The 12,711-nt window shown below is 42.9% G+C and overlaps 1 protein-coding gene across 12 annotated transcripts in view; it reads right to left on the reverse strand.

Moving 5' to 3' along the window:
* rab3gap1 (RAB3 GTPase activating protein subunit 1) overlaps positions 1-12,711 on the reverse strand; it is a 160,491-nt gene that overhangs the window by 90,595 nt on the left and 57,185 nt on the right. The gene's annotated exons all lie outside the window — the stretch shown is intronic.

The raw sequence follows: 12,711 nt of genomic DNA on the forward strand, positions 1-12,711 counted from the left end.
TATCTGCATGCAACACTTTGTGCATTACTTTTTGTTTCTTTTCTTACGAGACGAAGCCCACAATCTTTTTCCCCTCACCCTCAGGGGTTAATCGTCTCACACTGTGGGTAGGGCGTTCCAAATAAAAAGAGCGAGAGTGTAAACAGATTTTTTGTGTAGTCAGATTGTAGAAAGCAATCTGTATCGCACTCCTCGCGAGAAAATTCAATATTCTGCCTCACTTGTTTTTGTCTGCTGATCCTCTTATTCAGATATTCAGTTAGCACTTTGAACCTGACAGAAATTGGGGGCTCGTCCGGGATTCTCAACAGACCTATTTCGGGGGTCCAGCTGACTTTTCGATGCAGGACAAGTTCTTGGCCAAGGCACATAAAGAAACCCTTTTCACGGGGCTGACTCGATCAGTCGGCTGGACGCCGGAGTGGTTGACGAGAACATCCGAGGAAAAGAACCAGCAGACTGTGAGCACGAATATTGATTCTGTTAAAAGGAATGAAAGTGCAGTGACAAGAGGTCACTTAAAACCTTGACAATTCTAGACCCTATCAAGTGCAATTAGAAACAGTTATATTACGCTGGGATGATGGAGTCCCCTGACTTATAAGTCAGTTAAATTCCATGGGAGGGCGGACTCCTCTGTTTTCTAAAGAAGTACAGGTAATTTGGAGCAGTTAAATTCCGCTGAGGTGTCGTGGGGCCTCCTAACTTAACCTTCCTAATGTGTTAGCTTTCTGCTGCCATCTGTGGTGTTAGCGGGTCATTTTTGACCCATGTATTGAATCAGCCAAAAAAAAAAAAAAAAAAAAAACACCCTAAAAACAATCTTTTTTCATCCAATGTTTTTCTTAACTCTTGTTTAGCTGGTTTGGCTCCCTTATCCATGAAAAGATAGGTTTTATATCTACTTCAAGAAAAGGGCAAAAATACGTTTTTTTACACAATAGGAAGGTTAAAGAGTTTGTTAAAATCCACGGGAGGGCGGACTCCCCTGCTTGCCTGTGAGACGATAAAAGTGCGCATTGTGTGTGTGTGTGTGTGTATGGTTTGACTGAGAGTGACCTCATTTGAGCTCTCCTTTATATAAAACACACAGATTGTAAACAGTGGTTTTGTGTGGAAGCAGAGGAAAGGAGACTTACCACTCATTGAATATTTTACCACTGTCCTGTGAATTAAATTGGCTTTAGGACAATGTAGGTGCCATTCAAATTGCCAACTCCGAAATTTAGAAAAATAAACCATCGGAAAATCAAATAGCAAACAAAAGTCGCTACCCCGACATGAATTAAAATGCAAGGATTGGAAATTAATGTAAGGGATCGACACCGAAAATATAAAATATCTTGTCAAATGCATATTTTGGACAGAGGTGGGGGTTGCATTATGCGATGTGGCGGTGGCGAGGCTCTCCGCACTTCAGTTGCTCCCCCCACCCTTGTTATCAGCTGGGGAGATTGTCATGTCTATGTTGTGGGCCCGTGTGTTTGTTTCTGTGTATGTTTGTCTTTGTGTATCAGTTCGTTATAAAGGTTGGAATTGCGTTAAATTGGTGCACGAAAACGGTGTGCTAGACAATGATTTATCAGATTTGCATTGTTAAATGTAAAAATTAGAAATTATAGAATAATATGAGGGTTGTGGGCAGAAACTCGTCCGACGAGGAGAGTGCCCAACCCTCATAAAAATATGAGAGTAATAGAAAACATACATTGTAGAACTGGATAAAATTAGGTTGAGGATTAGAAATCAATGGTGTTATTATTATTCTCTTATCCCCTGCATTGCAAATGTCTTCTTGATGCAGATAGGTTAACAGGCTAGGACTTTAGTGAGGAGATAGTTTATCAATTGATGGGGGTTAGTAATTGTCCAAATTCTAGTCACATGTTTTGAGGGACCACAGCAACAACATTATATTTAATTTGCAGGCCATTATTTAGTATGATATGACAGTGTCTAGCTAAGTAGACTGTTCTATCAAAACATGTGAGAGTGAAGGAGGAGGTTTGATTTGTAATCTGACATTTGGGTCCCATTTTGAAGAGTCTCTGCAGGAGCATATATTGTTTTTGTTTGTTTTTAAAGATATATTTAACAGTTTATCTCGGTGCAGTAAGGATATAGCAATTTTGCAAGACTTAAAATTAAAAATTAAAAAGCAAAATTACATTCTCATTTTCCCAGATGAGAGGAAAATTGAAAGATAAGGAAGACGAAGAAAAGATAAAAAAGAACTTGCTGTTGCACAGACAGGAAGATGATGACACAGTGTCAGCGCAAGCTCGCTGAAGAATCGCAGCTGAGAATGTGATGAATGAAGATGAGAAAAATGATCAAATTACAAAGACAGATGTTGTGCCACGGCAAAGTGAACCATCCTTTCCGTCTTTGTACCCCAAATTAAAAAACTCATTGCTTCCTATAATTTGAGAGGTGATGAAGTACAACAGGTTTTCATGGCATCCTTAACCAAACATTGGGCAAGCGTTAAAGGCACCTGGAGTCCTTTTGATCTCCAGGGCCGTCCATTGGAATATAACGGGGTGCCATTACAAATACAAATTGACCAATTATTGGGCAGGATAAAAATAAAATTCCAACGTAGAGCAAATTACACAGACATTGGCTGAATTAAACAAAAAGAAGATGAGTTGTTTGAAGACTTTAGACACAGACCAGAAAGAGTGTTCAACTGATGTTTATGATCAACAACTCAAAAATGCTCTACATGCAAATTTGCGACCAGTATTATGTCGAAAACGAATAAATTCAACAACGCAATCTGTATCGCACTCCTTGCGAGAAAAATCAGTATTCTGCCTCACTTGTTTTTGTCTGCTGATCCTTTTCTCTTATTCAGATATTCAGTTAGCACTTTGAACCTGACACACACACTCGCGCGCACGCACGCACACACGCACGCACGCACGAACGCACGCACGCATGCGCACACACACACACACACACACACACACACACACACACACACACACACACACACACACACACACACACACACACACACACACACACACACACACACACACACACACACATCGTTAAAGAATTCTTTAACGATATCATGAGAATAGCATAACATTAACTTACATGTAGCGTCATGTTACTTTCGAAACCAGACATGGGCAAACTACAGCCCGCGGGCCACATCCGGCCCACGCGGCTGTTTAATCCGGCCTGTCAAACCTGAATAAACTGTATTATTAAACATTTTTTTGGGTCATTTTCCCTGCAATGACTGCGTTTCCCCAGTAGATGGGGAAACGCCCGCCCGCGCATTTACTCCCGGAAGCCGTGTCAGAAAGCTCAGTGCACACTCACAAGCTCAGTGGCCTAGTGGTAGAGTGTCCGCCCTGAGACTGGAAGTTTGTGGGTTCAAACCCCGGGTGGGTCAGGCCAAAGACTATAAAAATTGGACCCATTGCCTCCCTGCTTGGCACTCAGCATTAAGTGTTGGAATTGGGGGGTTAGATCACCAAATAATGCCCGAGCGCGGCACCGCTGCTGCTCACTGCTCCCCTCTCCCCCAGGGGATAGATCAGAATCACATGGGGATGGGTTAAATGCAGAGGACAAATTTCACCACACCCAGTATGGACTGGACCCAGCGCACTCCACGCTCTATTTCTATCACTCACTGCTGAATTTCAAGTGTGGGCTGATACGTCAGCATTCTTGTAATTCGCGCACTGAGCTTTCAGATAGAGTTTTATGCTATGGCCACCCACAAACCTTCCCCTGGAATCCTTCCATTAAAATGAGTGGCCCAAGAAAAAGAAAAGTGGACACTGAGTGCGGGGTGTTCAAAAGAGTGGACAATTTGGCTCGACCTACGTGTGTGAGCAGACGTTCAGCCACATGAACGTCAACAAAGCCCATCACTGATCTAGGTTAACAGACCAACACCTCGGCTCTATCCTAAGAATTGCCACAACAAATTTCATTCCAGACTCCACTGGCAAAAAAGGGAGACCAACAACACTATTCCCACTGAAAATGAAGGGGAGTTTCTCAAGTTTGTTGTAAAAAACAAAATGCATTTTGAACATAATTTGTACAAATAGCAGGGATTGAAACTAGCGACCATTCTCATTTCCAAACAATGCAGGATGCTCAAGGACATTGATGCACCACATGTTTGCGGCTGATCTTAACTTTTGAAGTTTTTAAGGCCGACTTTACGAAGTGTTTCCCGTTTCCTCACCACTGTCACCAGGTGTTTGTGAGTTAACGCTCTGCTCTGATTTTCAGATATCTGTCACCGTGTTGCCGTTTTGATTTCTTTATTAATTTATTTAGATGTATTCTTTCACTGATTCTTCAAGATGATGTATTTGTTCAGAATGTTTGACGTTTGATGTGATTTCGCCTCAATAGATGAACATCTTTCACAAATCTGACCTGCAGGTGCTGAAGTGATGGAAAATGTTATTCATAACAGTGTCATATTTCATGAGAATCACTAATCGTAGTCTTTTGGTGAAATATTTTTTTAATGCTGTTAATAAATGCATTTGTCTTCAAAAAGCTTTTTTTTAATATCCACGCTTTACTACCTACTAAAGGCCAAAACCTTTAATGCAATGACCTTTCCATGCCGTTTATATTCACACAAACACTACATCCATCTGCTCCTGGTTCGGCCCCCGGTCAAAATTTAGCACCCAATTTGGCCCGCAAGTCAAAAGGTTTGCCCATCCGTTCTAAACCCACATGCTTGTAAAAGTACAAAAGTACCTTCGTGTTTTTTGTTTCCATGTGCTCCACAATGTTCCTAGCGCCGCGACCTTCATAGCTGATCATATCTTGACAGAAAATACACAAAGCCTTCACCGGGACATCTACTTTACGGATATGTTCCATCAGGCACGTGGTTACGGACTATGTTCTGAGTTGTATGATGACGCTGCTCTCGAGCCATGCCCATCTGAAGCAGTTATTGATCCCGTTCATCTTGTCTATTTCCCTGGCACGATCCTCATGCTGGCGAAAACTTTTGCTGAGTAGGCCATAGATCTATCTAACTAAATAACTCGTCTACAAGTGATGAAAACCCAATTGCAAATTCACATTGTGGCGGTGTAAAAACACTAATTCTCTGCGTAAGTACAAGTGGAAATGATATGACGAAAGTAGCGCCAAAATGCTGCCGAAAATAAGGCGAATTGTTGTTGCATCACTGCTGCCAGTGAGTTAGGTTTACAGAGGCAAGCCGGTTTCCATACTCACAGCTTAATTAATTTTGCTTTCAGATGTGCAAAAAGATGCCGTAGCGGCAGCCGGACGAATGCTCGCGAGTCACCAAGGCTAACGTTGCCCGCTTCTATAAACCCCCCACACCCCCGTTTTTACTCAACGGATTTCACGAAAATGATACTTTCGACAGAAAAAACACGGAAATCCGGAAAGTTCTCATCCCTGTAAATGCTAATTAAAATACAGTCAAACCTCAGTTTTCAAACGTCCCGGTTCTCGAACAAATCGGAATTCGAATGAAAAATTCTAGACATTTTTGCCTCAGTTGTCGAACAAATTTTGGAGGTCGAACCTCTCGAGAGGAGCCGACCGCGCGGTCCGGATTTTCGTTACTTTGAGGATTGTATTAATCCCTAATCATGCCTCCAAAGAAAGCAAGTGGGAGCAGTAAAGCCATCCTAAAAGACGCTCTTAAAGCAATGCGACAGTGAGCGCCCTGGCGCGCTGTGGTTGCGCGATCGGACCAAATTAAGCTCCCTGCGCACTGAGGTCCAATTAAATTTTGGCAAGTACATCAGGACTTTAAAAATATTTTCTAAATTTCAGCGACGGCTCTGTCACAATAAGGCGACCAGCGCAGTGCAGTTGCGCGGTCGGCGGCGCGCTACTGTTGCGCGTTCGGCGGTGCGCTGCAATTGCGCGATCGGGCAAATATTAAGCTCCCTGTGCACTGAGGTCCACTTAAATTTTGGAAAGTACATCAGGACTTTAAAACCATTTTCTAAATTTCAGCGATGGCTCTGTCACAACAATGCGACCAGCACGGTGCAGTTGCGCGGTCGGCGGCGTGCTACGGTTGCGCGTTCGGCGGTGCGTTGCATTTGCGTGATCGGACAAAAATGCGCAAATGAAAACATGCTTAAAAAAGGTGGTTTTTTTTGTTGTCTTGGAACGGATTATAAATTTTTTCCATTATTTGTAATGGGAAAAATAGATTCGGAATTCAAACGATTCGCTTCTCGAACCACCTTCTGGAACGTATTGTGGTTGAAAACCGAGGTTTGACTGTATGTACAGAAAGAGAATTGGAAATATACAATTAAAACAGACAGAGTGTCTCGGGAGCAGTACATTTGTCCGTCTATTGTCTCCAGTCATCATTGAAAGCTGTTGTACAGTCTGATGGCCAGGGGGAAAAAAGAGTTGTTGTCTCTGTTGGTGGAGCAGGGCAGACAGCAGTCTCCCAATGAACACATTCTGATGCCAAATGGGATGCAAATCAAACCCACGCTGCCCACACACAAGTCAGGCGAGTGTACCAAGACAAATAAATAAAAACATGTCTACATAAGCCAAAACACTTTTACTCTGATTTTCACGTTATGACATTGTTGATTGAATATTTTGAAGTTATTAAATTTTATTTATTATATTTTAAATTTAAATTAAGATCTACAGTACAGTGCAATACGACACTAACTTGATAGGTCACAGTCTGAAATTTTTTTTGTTAAGTGCACCGATGTTTAAGAGTCATTAATGTGTAAAAGTAAAACAACAATGCCTCCCCCACCACACCCCCATACTCATCTGTTTTTGGGTAACTTCCCTCAAATATGAGTTGCAGTTAGGATGTAAACCCACCTGGACGATAGGAAATTCGTATTACAAGAAATTGATATTACCAAGAACTAAATGTTCCTTGGCGGTGAAGAGTGACTGACTGTAATTTCTGGACTCTAAGACTTTTTTTTTTCATATAAAGCCACACAGGACTATAAGCAGCAGGTATTATAATGTTTGATTATCATTTGTAAGAGAATATACACAAAGAGGATTGTCAGGAAAGAGATGGTTCTTTGGGGACGCATCCCTTTTATTGACACATTTATTGACAGAGATGAAGGAGCTCTGCAAACATACAAAAATGTATAAATCTCAGCGACAACCATAATAAACTTAATGTGCAGGAAACACTAGCAAAACAATACAAATAAATAAAATGGGACCACTTACAGGGGTTAAGTTGGCAATACGATACGAGCTACACATAAAGATCCGGAGAAGACATAACCGGGAAAAAAAACGCAGCCCGCGGGCCAATTGCGGCCCTCAGGACAATGTTTTGTGGCCCCCTGCCTGAAATCAAATCTTTGTGTTAGTGCGGCCCGCGCATTGTTTCTTACATGCATCTGGGGGTTTTAAATTTTTTAACACCTGTGGGCTCCCGTAGCTCAGGCTCGTGACAACCGCGCGAATTAGCAATTGGTCACTTTAACATGTGAACAAGTGAAGGGAAGATATATCTTGTCACCTAGTGCTATACATTTTTTGTCAGCCCCAGTCATGTCTTTTTCAAAACCTGTAGTGAAGAGAAAAATTGGTGATGAGGACAGGCAATTTCAGGAGAAGTGGGAGACGGAATATTTTTTTGTTGAGCACAGGGGCATCCCAAGTTTAGTAACATCAGCTTTTCAGCCAACACAGTGGCAGAGCGCATTTCTGACATGTCAGGCAACATTTATGATCAACTGCGTGAGAAAGCTAAACATTTCCATTCATACTCACTTGCTCTTGATGAGAGCACAGACGTCACTGACACGGCGCAGCTCGCAATATATGTCCGTGGCGTTGATAACAATTTTGAAGTTACGGAGGAGTTGCTCTCAGTGATTGCAATGCATGGCCAGACCACTGCCCAGGAGTTATTCTGCCAGCTGTGTGATTCCATTGAGGATGCCGGCTTATAATGGAAGCGTTTGGCTGGAATAACTACCGACGGAGCGCCATCAATGACGGAGGAAAAACGGACTTGTGGCGCTTGTTGAAAGGAAACTGGAAGAGGAGGGTGTGGAAGATATCATTGCTCTGCACTGCATTATCCACCAGCAGGCCCTTTGCAGCAAGATCATGAGGTTTGACAATGTGATGTCCGACGTTGTGAAAATCATCAACCATATCAGATCCAGAGCTTTAAAGCATTGGCAGTTTCACGACTTTTTGGCGGCAATAGAGTCAGAATACGAGGGCGTGCTCTACTTCACCGAGGTACATTGGCTCAGCAGGGGGAAGGTCTTGAAGAGGTTTTTTGAGTTAAGAGCAGAAGTGAAAGCCTTCATGGAGAAGGAAATGTCTAATGGACTTAGCTTTTCTTGTTGACGTCACACAGGAGCTGAATGTACTGAACAAGAAGTTACAAGGTCAGGACTAGCTTGTCAGTGCTGCATATGTCAATGTCAGAGCATTCTCCAAAAAACTTGTGTTATGGAAAGCCCAGCTTTTCCAGACAAACCTCTGCCATTTCCCAGCATGCAAGGCACTCATGGATTCAGGCACAACATTCAGTGGTGAGAAGTATGCTGATACCATTGGAAAGCTACAGGAGGAATTTGATCAGAGGTTTGCAGACTTCAAAACACACAGAGCCACTTTTCAGATTTTTGCTGACCCCTTGTCCTGCAGATGGAGCTAATTGACCTGCAGTGCAATACTGACCTCAAAGCCAAGTTCAGGGAGGTGAGTGGAAAAACAGTGGAGCTTGGACAATTTTTGAGAAAACTGCCCCCCACCTTCCCTGAGCTTTCCAGGATGTTCAAACGGACCATGTGCCTTTTTGGCAGCACCTATCTGTGTGAAAAGCTCTTCTCCACAATGACCTTCAATAAGTCAAAGTTCAGGTCCAGACTTAAAGATGAGCACATTAAAGCCATACTGAGGGTCTCAGTTGCCTCCTCCCTCAAGCCAAATGTGGCTCAGCTGTGTGAGAGGAAGCGCTGCCAAGTCTCTGGCAGCAAGGATTAGGAGGAAGTAAATAAAGCCTATGTTCTGAAGAACTGTTCATGTTCTGCATGTTCTGTATGTTCTGACTTGTTAAGATTGAGAAGATTGGTTCAGTTGACCTTTTTTTTTGAATATTTAAAGCCTTTTTTTGTGAAATGTTTGATGCGGCCCAGCCTCACCTAGACTCTACCTCCAGCGGCCACTTGAGACCCCTGGTCAAGAGCCAAATCGACTGCCTTTTACTTAAAAGCGGCATTACAGGACTGTCTCAGAAAATTAGAATATTTTGATAAAGTTCTTTATTTTCTGTAATGCAATTAAAAACAAAAATTTCATACATTCTGGATTAATTAAAAATCAACTAAAATATTGCAAGCCTTTTATTATTTTAATATTGCTGATTATGGCATACAGCTTAAGAAAACTCAAATATCCTATCTCAAAATATTAGAATATCATGAAAGAGTATACTAGTAGGGTATTCAACTAATCACTTGAATCGTCTAATTATCGTAATTTTTGGACTATAAGTCGCGTTTTTTTCATAGTTTGGGGGGGCGACTACTATGTGAATTTTTTTCACAAATTTTCAAACTTCAAAAAAACAAAACAAAAAAACAAAGTTAAACTGCGATAAACGAACCGCAATGCAGCAAGGGGTTACTGTAATTTGAATTTCAAGTGACGTCAGTGGCCAGTGGCGCGGCGGTTGTTTACATAAAGGACAAGGATTTGATCACAGGATGATGAAGATGACGAAGGGCCCCGCGTACGACCGGCATCATTAGCAGCTTTGTTTGTAAGTGAGACGGAGGACGAAGAGTTTGAAGGATTTAATGATTTGGAGTGACACAGACGGTTTGAAAGTTATGGCTTTTACACACGCCCGGGACCTACTCTACGGAGCTCTCTTTCACCTCCGTGGATTGAAGTCGGGAGCCGGCGCTCGGCCGGGTGGCTGTCCAGGGACGGTGGATGGGGCTCGGACATGGCTTTTACGCACGCCCAGTCCTACTCTACGGAGCTCTCTTTCACCTCCATGGAAGGAAGTCGGGGGCCGGCGCTCGGCCGAGTGGCTGTCCGGGGACAGTGGATGGGGCTTTGACATGGCTTTTACGCACGCCCGGTCCTATTCTATGGAGCTCTCTTCCACCTCCGTGGCTGGAAGTGCCACCTCCGGGGATGGAAGTCACACACCTGGAAGTCCACGGCGGTGCTTGTGGTGGTGAACTATGTTATAGTTATTTAATATATTTTATTTTGTATAGCAACTTGTGTGTGTTTTTATCGTTACAGTTCAGTACTTGTTGGCTCGGTGAACTCTTGTTTTGGTAAATAAAGAGACGTTTACCAAACCCATGTCTTTCCTTGTACTTTGTTAACGCTATAATATAGTTATATACTAGCTGTGTGGAATAACGACGAGGCTGACGTCAGGGCCCACGCGCGGCGTTGTTGACAAAGGACGAGGGATTTGATCGATGGATTTAATGATTTGGAGTGACACAGATGGTTTGATAATATTGTAGTTTATATGATAGTTATTTGATATATACTTTATATATCGTTATATGGGTCTGTGGAATATTTAGAATATTTAGACGTCAGCGGCGCGGCGCATACGCGGCATCGTTTCCATAAAGGACGATCGATGGATTTAATGAACTGGAGTGACACAGATGGTTTTATAAACGTGTTATTTATGTAATAGTTATTTGAATAACTCTGAATGTTACGTCAGGCCCGTTCTCAGCTCTTCGTTTGTGTTTATGTCACGTTAGCATACCTATTGTTTAACCTGTTGTTGCTCGTTCATGTCTGATCTTGGTGTTGGATTTTGTCGAATAAATTTCCCCCAAAATGCGACTTGTACTCCGGAACGACTTATATATGTTTTTTTTCACGATATTGTGCATTTTATGGCTAATGTGACCTATATTCCAAGCGGCTTTTGGTCCGAAAAATACGGTAACTTGAAACACCTGCAAGGGTTTCCTGAGCCTTGAAAAACACTCAGCTTGATTCAGTAAACTAAATCACAAGTATGGGGAAGACTGCTGATCCGACTGCTGTCCAGAGGACCATCATTAACACCCTCCATCAGGAGGATAAGACACAAAGAAATTTCTCAAAGAGCAAGCTGTTGACAGAGTGCAGTTTCAAAGCACATCCACAAAAATTCTGTTGGAAGGGGGAAATGTGGCAGGAAACGCTGCACAACCAAGTGAGATGACCGCAGCCTTAACAGCATTGTGAAGAAGAGTCGCTTCCAGAATTTGGTGGCGCTTCAAAGACAGTGGACTGAAGCTGGAGTCCAGGTATGAAAAGCCACTGTTCACAGACGTGTCCGGGAAATGGGCTACAATAGCCGTATTCCCATGGTCAAGCCACTTCTGAACCGTCTGACTTGGGCTATGGAAAAGAAGCACTATACTATTGCAGAGTGGTCCAAAGTCGTCTTTTCAGACGAAAGCAAGTTTTGTATTTCATTTGGAACTCAAGGCGCCAGAGTCTGGAGAAATGCTGGAGAGGAGCAAAATCCAAGTTGCTTGAAATCCAGGGTGAAATTCCCACAGTCAGCTATGGTTTGGGGAGCCATGTCAGCTGCTGGTGTTGGTCCACTGTGTTTCATCAAGTCCAGAGTAAATGCAGCTGTGTACCAAGAGATTTTAGAGCATGTTGCGTGTTGTGAGGGGATTTCCGAAGTTGAGGCAGGAAAAACAAAGATGTGGAGTGTAGAGTTGGTCCTTTATTGGCAAGATCTTGGGTTGTTCAGTGGCAGTCAGTACACAATGGCAAGGCGGCACATCAACAACAACGTCCGTCTCCAGGTCAGCTTGTTTTAGTATACTGTCCGGAAAGGCGGGAACTTGTCACATGACCATTTGGTATCTGTGAGTGTGGGGGGTGTCACCCCTCTGTGTGTGTGGGTGTGGGTGTGCCTGTGTGTGTGTTGTATTTGTGTTCTGATTGAGCAGTTATGTTTATGTAGACTAAGGAAAAGAATTGCATAATATGAACATTAAAACATCCATGAGATTGTCTAACCTAATAGAATATGTACAGATTGCTGTTGCTCTCTCTTCAAGCACTACATGCTTCCGTCTGCTGAAAAGCTCTATGGAGATGATGATTTCATTTTCCAGCATGATCTGGCACCTGCCCACAGTGCCAAAACCACCAGTAAATTGTGTACTGACCATGGCATTACTGCCCTCGATTGGCCTGCCAATTCTCCTGACCTGAACCCCATAGAGAATTTGTGGGGTATTGTGAAAAAGAAGCTGAAAGAACCCAGACCCAACAATGCAAATCAGCTAAAGGCCACTATTGAAGCATCCTGGGCATCCATAACACCTCACCAATGCCACAGGCTGATTGCCTCCATGCCACACCGCATTGATGCAGTAATCCGTGCAAAAAGATTTCCAACCAAGTACTGAGTGCATTAATGGATATTTTCAAAAGGTTGATTTTGTTTTGCTGTTATAAATCTTTTTTTTACTTGGTCTGAGGAAATATTCTAATAATTTGAGATAGGATATTTGGGTTTTCTTAAGCGGTATGCCATAATCAAAATGGTTTGGTAATGCCGGAGCTGGGCTCTCGGGGATAAGCTCCCGGTGACCTATAAAATGGCTCCATGAGGCTTGTGTAACTTGATCACCTCTGCCAGACAAGCTCCTCAGCTCTGCCTCCTCGTGGCGACACTGGTTC

Source organism: Syngnathus floridae, chromosome 8 (assembly GCF_059516105.1).
Source record: "Syngnathus floridae isolate MCC-2025c chromosome 8, RoL_Sflo_1.0, whole genome shotgun sequence".
In the NCBI taxonomy this organism is placed as follows: Eukaryota; Metazoa; Chordata; class Actinopteri; order Syngnathiformes; family Syngnathidae; genus Syngnathus; species Syngnathus floridae.